This window comes from Grampus griseus (assembly GCF_964374135.1).
Source record: "Grampus griseus genome assembly, chromosome: 1".
NCBI classification, from domain to species: Eukaryota; Metazoa; Chordata; class Mammalia; order Artiodactyla; family Delphinidae; genus Grampus; species Grampus griseus.
Window position 1 is genome coordinate 35,219,516 of NC_139017.1, and position 20,567 is coordinate 35,240,082.

At 36.7% G+C, this 20,567-nt stretch overlaps 1 protein-coding gene and 1 pseudogene across 2 annotated transcripts in view; both read right to left on the reverse strand.

The window, feature by feature from the left end:
- Positions 1 to 20,567, reverse strand: part of NMNAT2 (nicotinamide nucleotide adenylyltransferase 2) — a 202,133-nt gene that overhangs the window by 164,180 nt on the left and 17,386 nt on the right. The gene's annotated exons all lie outside the window — the stretch shown is intronic.
- LOC309830372 (large ribosomal subunit protein eL22-like) lies at positions 14,474 to 15,482 on the reverse strand (annotated as a pseudogene). Its single transcript has one exon. The product of its transcript is annotated as a large ribosomal subunit protein eL22-like (transcript).

Consider the following 20,567-nt stretch of genomic DNA (forward strand, 5'->3'; position numbering starts at 1 on the left):
AGAAAGCAATGAGGCAATACAATTTTGAGATTGACTGACTAAAATTTGGGCTGTTGTTATTGTTACTGCTCTTCATTTTAAACAATGAATTTGTTTTTAACTCCAAATCCAATATTGGATTTTTCATTATTCAATAATGTACCCCAAAATACAATTCTGGGAAAAATACTAGTTAGTACAAAATTCTGTTTTTAAGTTTGTGCTACCACACTTCTGCCAATAACCTGTTAAAACTGGGCTGATGAAAACCATATCGAAGCAATATAACCACTTGCAATATGAAACTGTTATGGTGCAGATTACTTAATTCTCCTACTCCTCTATTAAAACTGCTAGAAGCACTGCTTTTGTATAATTAGCATGACATCATTTATCCTTCACATGATGCAAGTAAATTTACGTATTAGGTCAGCCGCTACTCATTAGTTGGCACTATGTCATTTTCATCAATTTTAATCAAAGTTTCAAGTTATTAAACAACTTAAACCAAAGCACTTTTCTGTGAAAACATCTTTCCAATTAATTTTATCACTATAAAAGCTAGTTTTGCCCACATAACTGGTAAAACTAATCAATATGAGTACAGCCATATATGCAGGACACTTATTAACACTTTAAGAGATGCAAATTAATAGGAGTCTGACATGCTTTTCCACTCATTTAATATTATATGCTGTTACTTTAGGCTACTCATTAGTACAAACTCACCTAGAAACAAACATGGGGACTAACATTATATGACAAGATTGAGAATAATCTTAGACGATCATAAAATATAAACACATTTAAAAAATCCTCTTTGAACTCTTAGACGCATTTGAAAACTTTGAGATAATGCATTTAATACAATAGGCTGACAGCCTGAATAGACAAAACAATCATCATAAGTAGACTCAGATGTTATAACTAAACAGGATACAATATATACATTGTATTTATATAGTATATATTTAGTATATATATATAGTATATAGTATATATAGTATACTATATATAGTATATATATAGTATATATATAGTATATATACACTATATATATACTATATATACTATATATATAGTATAGTATATATAGTATATATATAGTATATAGTAATATATAATACATTGTATTTATATAGTATATATAAATATACACTTATATATATCAATTTTAAGATTTACCATAAAGCTACAGTAATCAAGACTGTGTGGAATTGGCAAAAGGATAGACACATAGATAAATGGAACAGAAGAGGCCAGAAATAATCAACTGATTTTTAACAATGTGCAGAGACAGTTCAATGGAGAAAGTATAGTCTTTCCAATAAATGATACTGAAACAATTCAGCATACATATGCAAAAGAAAGGGAAAAAAAAAGAACCATGTCACAGACTTCACACCTTATGCAAAAATTAACTCAAAGTGGACCATACATCTCAATGTAAAATGTAGAAATATCAAGTTTCTAGAAGAAAATATAGAAATTTGCATCATCTTGGATTTGGTGATAAGTTTTCAGATATAACACCAAAAGCAAAATCCAAAAAAAGAAAAAATTGGGCTTCCCTGCTGGTGCAGTGGTTAAGAATCCGCCTGCTGATGCAGGGGACACGGGTTCGAGCCCTGGGCCGGGAAGATCCCACGTGCTGCGGAGCAACTAAGCCCGTGAGCCACAACTACTGAAGCCTGCGCGCCTAGAGCCCGTGTTCCGCAACAAAAGAAGCCACCGCCATGAGAAGCCCGTGCACCTCAATGAAGAGTAGACCCCGCTCAATGCAACTAGAGAAAAGCCTGCATGCAGCAACAAAGACCCAATGCAGCCAAAAATAAATAAATACATTTATTAAGAAAAAAAATTGATAAACTGGTCTTATCAAAATTACAAAGTTTGGCTTTGCAAACAAACGAACCACCATGGTTAAGAAGAATGACAAGACAAGCTATAGAGCTGGAGAAAATATTTGCAATTCACATGTCCAATAAAGGACTTAGAGCCAGAGTATAAAAAACTGCTATAACTCAACAAGAAAACAACCCCCCTCCAAAAAAAAGATGAGCTACTTTTCCAAAGAAATTATACAAATGGCGCATAAGCATATGAAAAGATGCTCAAAGTCATTAATCATTAGGAAAATGAAAATGAAAATTACAATAAGATACCTCTATTCACCTACTAGAATGACTAAAATTTTTTTTAAAATTAACAATTCCAAATGCTAGTTAAAATGCTGTGCAACAAGCACTCTCAGTCATTGCTTGTGGAAATACAAAATGGTACAGCTAGTTTGTAGTTTCTTAACAAAGTAAAACATACACTTATAATATGGCCCAGCAATCCCAATCCTAGGTAATTATGAAAGTGAATTGAAAAACTTGTAAATATAGAAGTCTGTTAATGACCATTTACAGTAGTTCTATTCATAATCACTAAAAACTAGAAGCAACTGAGATGTCCTCAGAGGTGAACAGATTCACAAATTGTAATACCTCTGTACAATGGAATACTACTCAGCAATTTTTACAAAATGAACTCTTGATTCACACAACAACAAAGATGAATCTTAAATGCATTTGGTAAGTGAAAGAAGCCGGATCTAAAAGACTACATGCTGTATGGTGCTATTTAACTGGCATTCTGCAAAAGGCAAAACCGTAGAGACAGAAAATACAGATCAGTGGTTGCCAGGAGTTGGGAAGAGGTTGACTGCAAAGGGGCTGGCACAAGGCACATTTTAGGTGTTGGAAATCACTGTGGTGGTGGATATGTGACTCTATGCATTTGTCAACACCCATAGAATGTTACACCTAGTCTAAGAAGGTGTAATTTACTGTAAAACTAAGAGTGAAATTTACTGTATGCAAATTTTCAGAATCAACCAGGATGATGGGGGTAAGGGTGGGAGGATCCCAGGATGGAATGCAGACTAACAAATGTAACTGTATTACAAATATATGATATAACCTAACTGAAATGGATGGGAGAAAATGAGCTGACCAAAGTAATTCTGGAAATGTGTTTTGACTGGCTATCATAAGGCTAAAGTAAATGCAACTGTACATAAATGCCTTACTTTTCTTGGTAAATTTGTTTCTCACAGGGGTATAAGTTAGCAATTCTGAAACTACTATGCATGTATACTAGGGTTGAACAAATAAGTAAATAAGTTGTAGCTAATGAAAGCCAGGTTTCTCACTGTCAAAGAAAGAAGTTACAAACAAGCAGAGAAGGCTAGAATGAACCCTGTAGTTCTAGATTAAAACTGATTCTATATGTATGAATTCACCATGTGTGTATACACAGGTAGAAAGATACAGAAATAAATATAAATTTGTGTGTACATATGAGTTAGCAAACATACATACATTTCCCTTTCTATCTGCTCAAAGGGCCTAGAAGCAATGGCATCCCATTAGTGATGAGCACCCCAATCTTGCTTTCTAATTATCATTCTCCAATAAAGAAACCAAGACTCTTTGAAGAAATGGCTGATTCTATGACTGGGATGAGGAAAATACAAGTCTGGAGCTTCTTGTAGTGTCACAAAGTAAGGAAGTGCTAAAAAAAATAAAGGATAAGGCATGTCCCTTAAGGGATAAGGTCTTTGGGGCATCCAAGACTGCTCACACATTCTGTATTATGCTAGAAGGACTTCACAGGGCTCAACATATTATTGTACTAATGACTAAAATCTATCACAATGACACAATAAGGTTACACAGCAGATAATTGAGGGAAAAAGACACATTGGCCAGAGTCTGGAGAAATCCACCCACAGGCTTTCTATACCAGAGGTCCAGGAGAGGACACACTAGGTGTGTTCCCTTTGCTAGCAGTGAAAATGCAGTGGCACATGTGTAATGTTTCTCCTAGGGAAGCCCATTTAAGACTCAGCGTTTAGGGATTTTGGGGGAACTAGTCATGTAGGCATGCTTTGGCTGGCATCTACCAAAATCCCGGGCTCTCAGAAGGAAACAGGTATTCAGTGTCTTAAGTGGGCAAAACAACCTTACCAGTATAGAGAATTTTCCATATCAGGGTGGGGAAGTTTTCACAAGCCAAGTTCACAGATGCCAGCCAAGGGCAACCTTGCAAGCAGGCCCTTCTAAAGATAGCAGCCTCTGGCCTGCTGTGTTAACTCTTTCCTGCACAGGGTATATCAAAAGGACACAGGACCCAGGGCCAAAATTGGAACAATCTGAACAACAAAATAAATAATTACAGTATTGGATTATAATTCAAAGAATAAAATAGATATCCATGAGTCTATACCGCTATAAATAAGTGAAATAAATAAATAAATTGGGTGGCGGACAAATCTTTGTTACAGGAGAATTCCATATAATAATATAGAAGGAATTAAAGAAATTGAAAATCACCATTAGAGCAACACAGTGATAACTGCTTCAAGAAAGATCCCCTAAAATTAGCAGGTGAAGCTAAGAAGAAACAGAATATTTGCATAGCTTCAAAGTACCTCACCTCCCAAAAAAGAACATTAATTATTGTGGTGGTTTAAGCATTTGTTCACAAATTCTTTAACAATCATCCTTCTGGAATGTGAAGCCTAATTCCCTTCTCCTTGAGTATGGACTGGACTGGGTTTCTTCTAGCAAATAGAGCATGGAAAGGGAAAAATAGTAACTTTACAGTACAGAAAACTGGCAGACTCCAGCTTAACCATGTGATTAACATCATCAGTTATGTCATGTTGATACCAGGTACCCCTGATATGATGTAATAGGAAGGGCACTTCATTCTGTGATATCATTTCCAAGTTTAGTCTAGTCATGAGAAAACATCAGAAAAATCCCAGTTCAGGGATATTCTACAACATACCTGATCAGTAGTCTTTAAAATTGTCAAGGTCACGAAAAACAAGGAAAGACTGAGAAATTATCACAGATTTAAGGGAACTTAGATGCAATGACCAAGTCTAACATGGACTGGGTCTCAAAGCCGAAAAAGGACATTAATGGAAAAACTGGTGAAATCAGAATTTAGTTAGTAGTTTAGTTAATAGTATTGTACTAATGTTAATTTCACAGTGTCAGCCATTGTACTATGGTTATAAAACAATGTTAATGTTAGGGGAAGCTAGATGAAGGATATTCATGAGCTCTTCAACTATATTTACAACTCTTCTGTAAATCTAAAGTTATTTCAAAACAGCAACAAAAGAATTTTTAAGCACTTAGGCTGGCGCATAGTAGTTGCTAACTAATGTTAGCTTCTCTTGGTTAATTTATTTGGTAATCATTCCCAGAGGTTGATAGTGATGGGAAATCTCTCTTGTTGCCTTTACTCCAAATAAAAACTGTATTTCTGGACTTCCCTGGTGGCACAGTGGTTAAGAATCCACCTGCCAATGCAGGCGACACGGGTTCGAGCCCTGGTCCAGGAACATTCCACATGCTGCGAAGCAACTAAGCCCGTGTGCCACAACTACTGAGCCTGTGCTCTAGAGCCTGCGAGCCACAACTACTGAGCCCACATGCCACAATTACTGAAGCTTGCGCTCCCTAAAGCCTGCATGCTGCAACTACTGAGCCCGCATGCTGCAACTACTGAAGCCCGTGCGCCTAGAGCCCATGCTCCGCAACAAGAGAAGCCATCGCAACGAGAAGCCCGTGCACCGCAACGAAGAGTAGCCCCCGTTCGCCGCAACTAGAGAGAGCCCGCGTGCAGCAACGAAGACCAAACGCAGCCAAAAATAAATAAATTTATATTTTAAAAAAATAGTTAAAAACTGTATTTCTAAGGATGAATGATTTTAGTGGAGACTATTTTCCAGAGTGCCAACATGGCTGGAGATTAGGTCTGGACCCGTGACCACTCAGGGGTAAGATGAGCTGGCTACATACACCCCTACAGCTGGCCTCAACCCTGCTAGCGCAGCTATCTAAGCCTGTGTTCTTGAGGCTGTTTGGAAATGTATGGCTTGGGATGCCAGACTCAAACCAATACTGAAGCCAGAAATACCTAAAAATGGGACAGTGTAAAAGAAATGTGGCCAGTATGGGCCTTACTGCTGGCCCTAAGGGTTCTAGATATTACTAACTTCAACAGTGGTAAGTAAGAGGCTGGCGAAGGGTAAAGAGGCAGCTTTGGAATACTGTAAGCTAAGTTTTACCTGTGCTTCATCCTACATTAAAATATTTTTTTCTCCCATTGGAAATGAGCTTTGTAGTTTTACCTGGCTAAGCTCTTTCTTGCTCAGTGGCTTTTGTAAAACTACAGTGAAGTAGTTTTTGCTTATTATTTATGCTCCCACCTACTTCCAAAAAGGATCTAAGATGGCTTATTCCCCAAACAATTTTGCTAACCCTAGGCCTTCATTCTCTTCCAGACCATCTGTTCCTTTTCACCATGAAGTCATAGTACTAAATTTGTGACAGTACAATCATTCCCATGGCAACAGGATGTGGTCCTCAACACTGAATCCTGATTTCACTCTGACCAAGATCAAGTGGCAGGAAGATCGGGAAGTATATTCTAATATTTTCTATTCTTTTTCAAGTTTTGTTTCTCTCTGAAGAAGTTCTTAATTTTGATTCTAAAATCTTATACTCAGCCTAGATATGTGTTTTTGCATAGTTTACATATGAAACATTCTTTCAGTAAATAATTAGATATGCAAGCCAAAAAATAAGTTGAGAATAATCACACAAGCCTACACACACACACACACACACACACACACACACACACTGTGATGTATAAACTTGCTTGACAGTGGGATGTTTTACAAATACCTTTCTGGTTTGTATAGAAGAAAAGAGAACACAGAATCCATTTAAAAGACACGAAACTTCTAAGCCTAAGAAATTTGCTTTGATGACTGTGATAGGCAGTGGAAGGCAGCTGACCTAGTTCCTACTTAGTGCTTTCCTTATCTTGCTGAGCACAGGTAAAACATCAGAGGGTCTTCCCACGTGAGACCACAGCAAGATAGACAGATGGCTGGCTTTATTTATATAAATGACCAATACCTGGATATTCTGCCCATTTGTTTTAATCACACTCAGCCTAATTATACAATCTTTGGAGAGACTTCTTAGAACGCCATTTACTATACTGTGAAATTGAGTATAGGGCATGAACTTTGAAAAGAGAACTAGTTACTGGAGTATCAGAAAATACCTGATTGGTACATTAAGTTAGCAGCCTTACAGGACAGGTGGCGAAGTGTGTTATAATGAGGCTCTGCTGGACATTCCATATTATGTCATATATGTTATATATTATGTAATACATATAACATATTAAATATGTATCATAACATATAACATGTTATGTGTATATGTATATAACAGAAGAAAAGTGTAACATGTAAGAACTATCTTCTCTCTCCCTCTGTTCTCCCCCAGCTTTCATGTTGAGTTAATGGGCTAAGTGGGGGGAGGTAGAGGAAGAAAGGGTGATAAGAGCTAGAAAAAAATAGCTGTAGGAGAAGCTAAAGTGATTTATGTTAATGTTTTAAAAGGTAAGAAATTACTTGCAGTGGAAAACATGTGGAAGGAAGAGGAAGTGGAAAGAGAAAGTAGACAAGTGAGAGATAAGGGGAGTGACTAAAAAGCTGAAAAGGGGCATTTTGACAGCAGTTCCTCCGTGATGTGGGTGTTTTGGGGGAAACAAACAGAAAAGCAGGATTTTAAAGTTCTGTTGTTTGTTATGTTATATGATTCACCACTTTGCTACCTCTTCAAGACTTCAGTAAAGAGAAATTATTTTTCAAAGCTCTTTAGAGATGGATTCATAATTCTTCTGAATGAGATAAAATGTTCAGATGGACACTAAGGGCTGGAGTAAGCCCTATTCTGATTTTACATATATATAAAATCAGCTTCTCTTGAGGAAAAACACCAGCAGTGCCACCACTACTGCTATCTTTTACCCTTGGAAAATATGTTGGCCAGAGCTATCCCACTCCCAAGTCATGTCACATTTGTAGTGGCCAGAGATGGGTGGCATTCTATGGTCTGGAGTTTTTAACTCTAATGAAATTTAATTTTAGCCTTTAAGAATTTAGGAGTTTAGATGATCAAACATGGAAGTGTGGAAAAAGGCACTATGACTGCTTTAGAGAGGCCTAAGGCCAAGCCCTAAACCCAGTCTTTGAGGACTAAGAGAAGGCAAGACCAGACTACAGAGAGCACCATGACACCTAAAGAACAGGTCTCAATGACAATGAGATGTCACATTCAGGCTTGCTCCAATCTGACACTGATCTCTCTGAGTCTTGTTACACACATTGTGACTGGTCAGAAAATGCAGAGACTCCTACTGTACCCATGTATAGGAATATGGCAGTAAGTGGTAAGGAAGACTTTGCATGAAGGTCATCATCACTTTTGATGTCATCAACATTTTCTAAGTATAGACATCCTAATGAAGCATATGTAATGATTCAGGGGAGGGTAAGGTAAAACAAGATGGAAGAGATCATCAGGATAGAAATGGGAGGCCAGGGCAGGAATAGGAAGGATCAACTATTCCCCACTGTCCTGCATAACATTAGTTCATAAGATGTGCTGTGTTTTGTTTTGTTTTTTAAGGATCTGTGGGAAGCTAATTTTGGACACATTGCATATTTTTTTTCCCTTTGGGAAATACATACTTGCATGTTATAGGGTCTGTGATGTCTCACCAAGAAAAAAACTTCTATTAAACCATTGTTGCCCAAACTTATTTGGTGATAGAATACATTATTTAGCAACATCTATTAACATCCTAAGAGGCTACTATTATTCAGAACACATATTGTTTAATATTGGGGTATATTATGTGTATGAAACCATTTTATAACAGGTTATATTACTCTTATACCTAAAAAAAAAAAAAAAACATACTGAGGGACACCGACATTTGTCAAGCTATACCCAATTACTGTGACTTTTGATCTTCCTGTAATTTCAGTGTAGGGCTTCACACTACTATACTTGCTTCATGAAAACTGGGTGGGGTTTATATTTGCACTTTCTACAGAGATGCATGCTTTCTCCATTTCTCCTAAACGCTCAGTGCCTTTATAATGCCTGTTACTACCCAGGAACTATCATTTGGCAAATCTCTAGGATATAAACTTTCCTTTGCAGAGTTGCATGCATCAGAGTTTTGTTTTGTTTTGTTTTTTAACTCCCTCCCACCAAAACCAACCTCATTCCTCAGGAACTGCTTTCTGCAAGGGGACTACTTGAATAAATCCACCCTAACGTTACCATGTTACGCATTTGCAACATAAAAAGGGCTTGCTGAAAATGCAGTGCCTTTATCCCAAAAAAGAAAGTTCACGGTAGGGGTTTCCAGAACTGGAGGAAGTTAACAATAGAAAATGTTTGGGGTTAGATGGCTCTTTAATGATCCACAGATTGTACCACTTAAGAAGTCACCTCTTGTCTTTACATGAAGGGAAATTAATTTGCAGAATGATGCTCTATTTGAAGAAGCCATGCTTGACTGTGTGGTGTATTTCTTTTCAATAGTCCAAGAACTGCTGGTGCAGTGTTTTATGAATAACATTCAGCGTAAGGGAGTATCTATTTACATTGAATAAATAAATAAATGACTATCTGCATGGCTGTGGATTTTTTTGTTTTTAATTTTTTGTCTATTTGTAAATAGATAACATACTCACATGATACAAAATGCAAAGGACAGAAAACAGCATACCATTAAAAGGATGTTTCTCTCCTTCCTCTGTCCCTCAGTGATCCTGTTTTCCTCTCCAGAGGCAACAATTACTGCCAGTTTCTTAAATATCCTCCCATGGATATTCTATGTGTTTACAAACATACACATACTTTCTTTTTCACACAGATGCTAGCATAATATACATACTGTTTTCTACCTTGATTTTTCTCTTATCAATATATCTTAAATATCCTTCCATATTAATATATGGAGAGCTACTGCCTTGATTATTTTAACAGCTGTGTGGTGTTCACTGAATGCCTGTGTTATTTTATTTCATCATTCTATTGAGGGATATATTGTTGCCAATCTTTCATATCATTAACTATGCTGCATTAGTAGACTCACTGAATAAACACCTAGAAATGCAATTTGTGTCTATGGGTATGTACATTTTTACTTTTGAAAGCTATTTCCCAATTGTTCTCTATCCCTTATACACTCACCAACTATGTACGAGTGGCTACTTCCTTAAATCTCTATTAAATCAGTATTTTATCAAATGCTTTGATCTTTGACAATTTGATTGGGAAAAATTGTGTATATTTTTATAACCTGAGAACCAAAGATAGTTAGGGAAGTGACAACTTAGGATAAGTGTAAAGGGCATTTACCTATCTTTTCCATTTGTAATATGAGACAGAATTCCTCATCTTACTTTTTTTTTTTTTTTTTTTTTACCACACCCGTGCAGCTTGTGTGATCTTAGTTCCCCAACCAGGGATCAAACCCATGTCCCCTGCAGTGGAAGCACGGAGTCCTAACCACTGGACTGCCAGGGAACTCCCTCCTCATCTTACTGAATTCAAGAACTTGACCCTAAGTAGAGAGGTATTGGATTAAGATAATAAGTTGATCTTAAATCAAAAGTGATTGAGATTTAAGTAGGTTACCTCAAAAGGTTAAAGACTCTTTATACCAAGAGGTCCTTATATATACATTAATTCTGGCCTTGACACTTTGGAAGTAGGGGGAAGACTATAACCTCTCTAGGGTTTTCTAGCTTCATGATTTCTGTAATTCTGCAGATATATGAAGTATTAAACGATGAACAGAATACTTTAATTACCAGCATTCACAATTACAGTTTGTAAAATAAAGAGAACACATTTCTTTTATAGATCACCAAATATAAATCAGGAGAAAAGGAGGGAGACCCCAGCTGTCTCCACCTTCACCCTCCTAGTCCCGTGGTCACAGCCAGTTGGAGCCATTCAGTATCGCTAATTGTAAATTCACACCTCTCACCAGAACCACAGCTCCTGGGCTTCCTGCTAGTTCATTTCATTATTCTTGCCACACATATTCTCTCAGTTTATCAGGTCACCTCCCCCTGCCTCTATCCTTCCCAACCCAAGACAACCCAGTCTTCTTCCCAATGAGAAATTTATCTACATCACTATTCATCCTTGCTTTCTTCTTTTTTTTTTTTAATTTTTATTGGAGTATAGTTGATTTACAGTGTTGTGTTAGTTTCAGGTTACAGCAAAGTGAATCAGTTATACATATACATATATCCACTCTTCTTTAGATTTTTTCCCATATAGGCCATTATAGAGAATTGAGTAGAGTTCCCCGTGCTGCTTTCTTCTTTTCTAACATAAAAATGCAGCATAAAGTCAATGTCCATCCTGACATTGCCAGAAATATAACCTTAACCAATTTTCTCCCTTTTTTTGGGTTGTATTTAAATTTTAGTTTGGGTACTGCATTTAGGCTATGGGCAGGGGTTGGGTATGGACATGGTTTGGGGACCAACACCATGTAGACTGCAGCCACTGTCTATTAGCACTGGCAGCCAGTACATCACCATCATAAGCCATCTGTCAGCCCATGCTGGGTGCTGCTGGGCTGTCAACTCATTCAGGCCTTTAGGTGCTCCTGAAGTCATTCCACTGAAGCATGGGACTGGCTTGGGCCCATCTTCCTAGACACTGTTCAGTCTTTCTTTGCCTTTTTTTCATGAAAACACATTTTCAAAGTACATTTGATAATATAAACCATCCATGTACTTATTACCCAAAATGAACAAATGTTACTCTTTCATATTTTCCTTCAGTACAGTAAAGGGGAAGTCCCCCTATGTGCCCTTCACAGCTTCACTCCCTTCTCTCTCTCATTCCCTAGAGACAACCAATAACATGAATTTGGTACAAATCTAGTCCATGTTGTTATGCTTTTGTTTTATATATTTGTAGCCAAAACCAATATCTGGTATCTGTTTTTTAAAAGTTTACAGATCGGGTGGGAATGTAAATTGATACAGCCACTATGGAGAACAGTAAGGAGGTTCCTTAAAAAACTAAAAATTGAACTACCATACGACCCAGCAATCCCACTACTGGGCATATACGCTGAGAAAACCATAATTCAAAAATCATGTACCACAATGTTCACTGCAGCTCTATTTACAATAGCAGGACATGGAAGCAACCTAAGTGTCCATCGACAGATGAATGGATAAAGAAGATGTGGCACATGTATACAATGGAATATTACTCAGCCATAAAAAGAAAGGAAATTGAGTTATTTGTAGTGAGGTGGATGGACCTAGAGTCCGTCATACAGAGTGAAGTAAGTCAGAAAGAGAAAAACAAATACCATATGCTAACACATATATATGGAATCTAAGGAAAAAAAAAAAAGGTCATGAAGAACCTAGGGGCAAGATGGGAATAAAGACACAGACCTATTAGAGAATGGACTTGAGGATATGGGGAGGGGGAAGGGTAAGCTGTGACAAAGTGAGAGAGTGGCATGGACATATATACACTACCAAACGTAAAATAGATAGCTAGTGGGAAGCAGCCGCATAGCACAGGGAGATCAGCTTGGTGCTTGGTGTGTGGGATAGGGAGGGTGGGAGGGAGGGAGACGCAAGAGGGAAGAGATATGGGAACATATGTATATGTATAACTGATTCACTTTGTTATAAAGCAGAAACTAACATACCATTGTAAAGCAATTATACTCCAATAAAGATGTTAAAAAAAAAGTTTACCAATAGTATCATACTGAATATGATATGCTGCAATTTGATGTTGCAGAGTATTTTCAAGATTCATCCATGTATTGATACTAGTTATTTTAACTTCTGTATAGTATTTCATCAAATCAATATACCATACTTTGTTGGTACCCTATACATTCATTCTTGGGGGTATTTCCAGTGTTTTATTAATACCAACGAAATTGTAGTGGCTATCCTTTCCTGCCCCTTTTCACCTTCTGCTACTCCTTAATTATCTCTATCTGAGTAAATGGCTTCACCAGGCACGTCGGCCAAAAACCTCAGTCAGCCTTGAAACTTTTCCCTCACACCTCAAATCCCCATCACCAAGTTGTCTGTTCTGTATCCTGAATCCAATCACTTCTCAACACTTTTAAACAAGTCCAAGCCACCAACGTCTCTCTCCTACTACTGCAATAGTTTTCTATCCTACCCCATGTGCTAATTCCACTTTACCTTACAGGCTTTCTTTCTTTCTTCCAATGTTCCAAGCTCATTTCTGCTTCAGAGCATTTGTATTTGCCATGCTTTCTTGACTGAAATGTACTTTCCTCAGAGCTTAAACATAGACCTTGTTCCCTCATTTCTCTATCTCTCCTAAAATTCACCTTCTCAGGAAGGCCTTCCCGATTCATCCCACCTAAACAGCACTTCCAGCCCCCATCCCTTTACCCTGCTAAACCTTGTTTCAAGGTACTGGACCCTCCTTGAACTGGTACATAGACTCTTTTTTTTTTTTTTTTTTTTTTGCGGTACGCGGGCCTCTCACCCTTGCGGCCTCTCCCGTTGCGGAGCACAGGCTCCGGACGCGCAAGCTCAGCATCCATGGCTCACGGGCCCAGCCGCTCCGCGGCATGTGGGATCTTCCCGGAGCGGGGCACGAATCCGTGTCCCCTGCATTGGCAGGTGGACTCTCAACCACTGCGCCACCAGGGAAGCCCTAATGTTTGTTTTGCATCTACTGAGATGAGCATATGGGCCTTTTCCTTAATCTGGTAATAAAGTAGATTACAGATGCTTTTTAAATTTTAGTAGCACCTTTATATTTGAGGTAAACTTTATTTGTGCTTGATGCTGTTTTTTTTTTTTCTGTATACGCTGCTGGATTTGATTTCCTAATTACTGTACATAATTTTCATATCAGTGTTCAAAAAAATGAGATTCATCTATAATTTTCTTTGCCTGTAGAATTCTTCTATTTTGGTATCAGTATCATAGTAACTTCATAAAATAAGCTGGGTTATCTTTACTTCTATTGTCGGGAATAATTATATAATATGGGATTGTCTGTTCCATTAAATTTGGTAAAACTTACCTGTAAAACCACCTGGCATGGTTTCTTTGGCAAGGGATGGGGGAAGGGTTTGAGAGACTGTGGACTATTGATCTATTTTGTTGATGACTGATTTATTTAGATTTTCTATTTCTCCTTAAGTCAACTTTTTAATTTGTATTTTTCTGGTAAATTGTAAGTTTTACCTCAGTTTTCAATTTATTGACATAAAGCCACTCAATATTATAAATTGTATAGTATAAGCAATGATCTTCTTAATCTCTACTGTATCTCTAATTATGTCCCCCTTTGAATTTCTTTTTTTTTTTAAGAATCTGAAAAAGAATTTATTGATGTCTCTCTGTAAGTGAATCAAGTGGATGCACGGCAGAAAGAAACACAGCATTGAAAATCAGCTATACTCCATTATAAAAATAAAGATAAATTACAAAAAAAAGTGAGAAATTTTTTTTTGTTTACTAAATTTTATTTAAAAATTCATACAAAATACTCCAGATAACTGAGTTTCAATCCTCATCTTTCTCTTCTTCATCTTGATTAATCTGGAAGTAATGTAATTCGTAACTTTCTTTGCTGTTAGCAACTATGCATAACCAATCATGGAGATTATTCTTCAAATATTTTTTGGTGAGATATTTCAAATACCTTTTGGAAAAAGGCATCTCGGAAGTTACAGTGATCTTGCTTTTGCTTCTTTCGATTGTTACGACACCTCCTCCAAGATTCCCAGCTTTTCCATTCACTTTCTTTCCTGAAGAAGCTGCTCAAAATTGGCAGCATCCATGATTCCATCTTCTACAGGATGGGTGCAGTCAAGAGTAAACTTCAGGACCTGCTTCTTTTTTTTGCCCCCCTTCACCACAAGCTTTTTCATGGGCACCATGGTGGCAGCGGAGGCAGAAAAGGAGGTGGGTGAACTCGAGACAGAAATTCTTACAAAATTTGTTCAGAGGTGGTGACATATCCTGGAATCACATCATCTAGCCCCATAGCTGGATGAGTCCTAAGGCTGGACACTCGTGGGGCTGAGTTGCTTGGTGAAGATGTGCAGGCAAATGCAGCCCCATTGGAGTTATACTGCCTAGTCACACCATTCCATGGGTCCCAAATCGCCAGGTGCAGGGGTGAATTTCTAATATTATCTGTGCTATCTTCTTCTCAATGTGGCTTGCTAGAAATTTGTTTTATTGGTGTTCTCAAAGGATCAGCTTTCGGATTCATTGATCAATGGTATTTTTGGGAGGTTGACTCTATTCATTTCCCAGGTCCTTGAAGTTAACGCTTAGTTCATTCACTTGAAATAATTTTTTTAAATTTAATTTATTTTATTTTATTTTTGGCTGTGTTGGGTCTTTGTTGCTGCATGTAGGCTTTTCTCTGGTTGAGGAGAGTGGGGGCTACTCTTTGTTGTGGTGCGCAGGCTTCTCACTGCGGTGGCTTCTCTTGTTGTGAAGCACGGGCTCTAGGCATGCAGGCTTCAGTAGTTGTGGTCGCAGGCTCTAGAGCGCAGGCTCAGTAGTTGTGGCGCACGGGCTCAGTTGCTCCGTGGCATGTGGGATCTTCCCGGATCAGGGCTTGAACCCGTGACTCCTGCACTGGCAGGCGGATTCTTAACCACTGCGCCACCAGGGAAGTCCCTGAAATAATTTTTAATAAATGCATTTAATGTCATAACTTTCTTTCAAATGACTGCTTTATCTGTATTATCCAAGTTTTATCATGTATTTTCTTTGTTTTTCTTTTCTAAATGGTGTGCAATTTTTTATTTAAATCATGAGTTATTTAGGAATGTGCTTTTAAGTATTCAACCATATGAGAATTTCTAATTCAACTAAATTCTGATCACAGAATGTGGTCTGTACTATAGTGATTCATTAAAATATCTGGTCAAATTTTATAAATGTTTGATGTGTGTTTGAGAAGAATGTGAATTCTCTATTTGTTAGGTGGAGGGTTTTTATATATGTGGGTATATAATATATTATATTCTCCAAAGAAGATATACAGATGGCCAATGGGCACATAAAAAGATGTTCAATACCACTAATGATTAGAGAAATACAAATCAAAACTACAATGAGGTATCACCTAACACTGGTCAGAATGGCCATCATCAAAAAGTCTACAAATAATAAATGCTGGAGAGGGTATGGAGAAAAGGGAACCCTCCTACACTGTTGGTGGGAATGTAAACTGGTGCAGCCACTATGGAGAACAGTATGGAGGTTCCTTAAAAAACTAAAAACATAGTTACTAAATGATCCTCTTCTGGGCATATATCCAGAAAAGACAAAACCTCTAATTAGAAAAGATACATGTACCCCAATGCTCATAGCAGCATTATTTACAATAGACAAGACATGGAAGCAACCTAAATGTCCATGGACAGATGAATAGATAAAGAAGATGTGGTACATATATACAATGGAATATTACTCAGCCATAAAAAAGAATAAAGTGTTGCCATTTGCAACATGGATAGACCTAGAGATTATCATACTAAGTAAAGTAAGTCAGACAGAGAAAGACAAATATCATATGATATCACTTATATGTGAAATCTAAAAAAATGATACAAATTAACTTATTTACAAAACAGAAGTAGACTCACAGACATAGAAAACAAACTTATGGTTACCAAAGGGGAAAGGGGAGGAGGAATAAATTAGGAGCTTGGGATTAACAGATATACATTGCTATATATAAAATAGATAAACAAAAAGGTCCTACTGTATAGCACAGGAAACTATATTCAATATCTTGTAACAACCTATAATGGAAAAGAATCTGAGAAAGAATACATATTTATATATATAAAACTGAATCACTTTGCTGTACACCTGAAACTAATATAACATTGTAAATCAACTACATTTCAATTTAAAAAATATTATAGAAATCTCTGTTCCCTGAAGATGATCCATTCCCACTGGAATAGAAGTCCATATTGGCAAGTAATCTTAAAATGACTTTACAATAAATGCATTCAAAGAGTTAAAAAATAAAATACCTAAAAAAATATATAAAAGCTTAAGAAACAAGAAGATCTGAATTAAGGAAAGATGAAAATGAAAAATAACTAAATAGAAAACCAGACATTGTGATAAAAATATTCAATGAGATAAACTCTAAACTCGTTACAGTCAGAGAATGAATTATTTCAGCTTTGTGAGAGGTTTAATTGACAAATTCATAAGACATTTAAAGTGTACATTGTGATGATTTGATACACACACACATTGTGAAGGGATTACCCTCCCCAGTTTATTAAGAATTATTGAATTAGAAGATTAATCTATGGAATTCATGTAGAATATAGCATATATTTTATTATTTATTTATTTTTTAAAATTGCAGTATACTTGATTTATGATGCTGTGCCAATCTCTGCTGTAGAGCAAAGTGACTCAGTTATACACAGACAGACATTCTTTTTTTATATTCTTTTCCATTATGGTTTATCACAGGATATTGAATATAGTTCCCTGTTATAGCATGTATTTTAAGCTGTATTGTGGCAGTTTAAAATTACAGCCACAGATTCTTTGATACTCCTTCTATTAAGAGATGGGTCTAGCCCCTGTACTCCCCAATCTGGGCAGGTTTGACTAAGTAAGATGGAAGTGATACTATGTGATTTTTTGAGCCTAGATAATGAAAGTCTATGTAGCTTTTGCCTTGTTTTCTGGAATAGTCACTATTGGAGCCCTGAGCTGCCATGGAAGTAGTATGATTACCATGAGGCCACTACAGTGTGAGGAAACCCAAAGCACATGGAGAAGGCATGTGTAGGTACTCCAGTCTACCTTTGTCATTGTAGCCTAGACATGTGAATGAAAAAAAGAACAGCCATTCAAGTGACCACCAGCTGTTCAAGTCTTCTCATTTGACACCCTGGACATCATGAAGCAGAGTCAAGCTCTCCCTGAAGTACCTATCCAAATTCCTATCATACAGAATATTGGAGGTTAATAAAATGGTTATTGTTTCATGTCACTATGTTCTGGAGTGGTTTGTTACACAGCAATACATAGAATACATGAAGGATGCACCTAATTAGTAGTTTTAGGAAGAGAATAAACGGTATGGCGGAAGTCATATTTGGAGAGATGATACTAAGAATTTTCTAAAGTTTTTGAAAGAAAAGCAGTTATTAAGTACAAAAAAGAATTTAAAAAGAAAAGAAATTCATATCCAGATGCACTGTAGTGAAGATGCCTAACACTGAGAATAAAGAGAAAATTTCAAAAGCCACCAAAGAGAAAACACAGATTATCCATAAAAGAATGATAATTAAGACAACAGAATTCTCATCACCAACAAAGGATACCAGAGGTCAACATGGTAATAATTCCAAAGCACTGAGGGGAAAATAACTGGCAACATAGACTTCTATACCTGGCTAAGCTATAATTCAAGAATAATGGTGAAACAGAAAACTTTTCTTTCAAACCTGAGTTTACAAAAAAAAAAAAAAACCTGAGTTTACCAGCCATAAATTTTTATTGAATGAATTACTAAATGATGTATTGCAGCAAAAAGAAAAGTGAGTTCACAATGAAAATGTGGTATTAAAGAAACAAGTGGTAAACACAAAAATTGATAAATTAGATTGATAAATCTAATTATACATTGATTGTATAGTAACTTTTATGTTATGTTCTAATAAATATGGAACTAAAATTCTAGATAGCAATAACTGCTCAATACATTTGGTAGCTAAAACACAGCCTTGTTGGGGCAGAAGGATAGTTGTATTTTAAAAACTATAAATTGTTAGGAAAATAAATAGTTAAGTATACATTTAAAAATTTAAGAGTAGCTGCTTATGGCATAGGCAAAATATAATCTATAGTTTCCAAATTAGCAGAGGTAAAAGTAAGAGAATTTGAAAAGTTATCAATTCAACAAAAGCAGTTAAGGTAAGCAAACGAATAAAACAAGGAGAAAGCATTGTAAACAGAAAATCAAAAGTAAATGGTAGAGATGGTAGAGGTAATTTTAAATAGATCATACTCATATGAATTGAACTTTCCAGTTAAACAACAGAGACTGTCAGGAATAAAAAAAGAAAACCCAGCTACCTGCTGTTTACAAAAGATGTGCCAATAATAAAATAGCATAGAAAGGTTGAAAATAAAGTAAAAAGTTATAGCAAGCAAATGCTAACCAAAAAAAAAGTTATAGTAGAATACGAGTATCAGATAAAATAACTGCTTAAAGCAAGTATTGATAAGGATAAAAAGACATTACATAATGATTAAAATTATATTAAAAATGATAAAAATTTAAAAATCACCAAGAAGTTCTATCCAGCTAACCGTATAACCATGAAATTAAACAAAAAGTAACGAATTATAAGAAAAAAAAGTAGATCAACAATAATATTGGGAAGTTTTAATATAATTTTATTAGAAACTCACAGATCAATTAAACAAAACTAAGTTGAGAGGTTGGTTAATGTTTTTAGCATTAACTTGCCTTGTGTGTGAATTGTAATTTGCAGCTCATCTTAAATGGTAGCTTTATCTTTCTACCTATTCCACTCCATTTGCTGTTTTAGTGTAGCCTCCATGTAGATGCGGAGACCCCCTAGTCCAGAACTAGGTGTCACAGAACTCCTGACCCTCAGGGATACTGGGGAAGATAACAGATCTGTCCTCTAGGCAGGAAAGCAGACTGGCATAAGTCCTGTGTGCACTGATTTCTATTCTTCCTTCCACCCCCACAGATAGGTAGGGGTTTTGTTTGTTTATTTATTTTGTTTTTTAAACTCTAGGTCAGGGTGGAAATCATTTGGAAGCTTTTCCCAAATCCCAGTTTCACAGTGAGCCTGCCTAATGTGCCACACCCTGTATGGGGTGCTGTTGATCCCCACTGCTCTGAGGAATTCAAACTTCTAGCCAACTTCTACTTGCTTCCAGACCCCGAAGACCATCAGGGTCACAGCTCTAGCTTTACTAACCTAGTGGTGCTGCTTTTTCATTTCTGTTACCTAGAGATGATTATCTTGTGAATGAACCCAGAGACATCTCTTAATTAAAAAAAAAAAAAGTTTTTGTGATTGGAGTTCTTGGAGAAGATGTGGAAATTCAAAGCATAGCTCACAATACCATTTTGACTATTTTCCTCTGCCTTTCTGGATGCGAGGAACTCTGTGGTCTTGCTACCTTCTTTGGCTTTACTCAGTAATAGGGATTGAGGTTTCTTCTGTTCTCAAATGCCAGAAACCTATTAAGAATCTCTATAAATCTCCTCAGGCTTCTGGCGAAGGATGGGAGGCAGAGCACAAAGTCCCTTTGTTTCTTTCTCTCCTCTCTGATTTTCTGTGTTCATGAATTTGAGGAACTTTTAATATATTCTGCTGCTGAAAGCCTTACCCTTAAATCATCACTCTTTGTCCTGAATTCTTCAGAGCCTGTGTGACTTTGTAACCTGAAGTTTTAAAATCCTAAAGGGCAAGGGATAAAAGAAAACATTGGGGGTGGGGGGAGAAACTCCACAATTTACCATCTCATTATTATTCTACCGGAAAAGAGATTTCCATCTCTGCCGGTGTGTCCTGAAAGTCTATCTCTTCCCATTTCC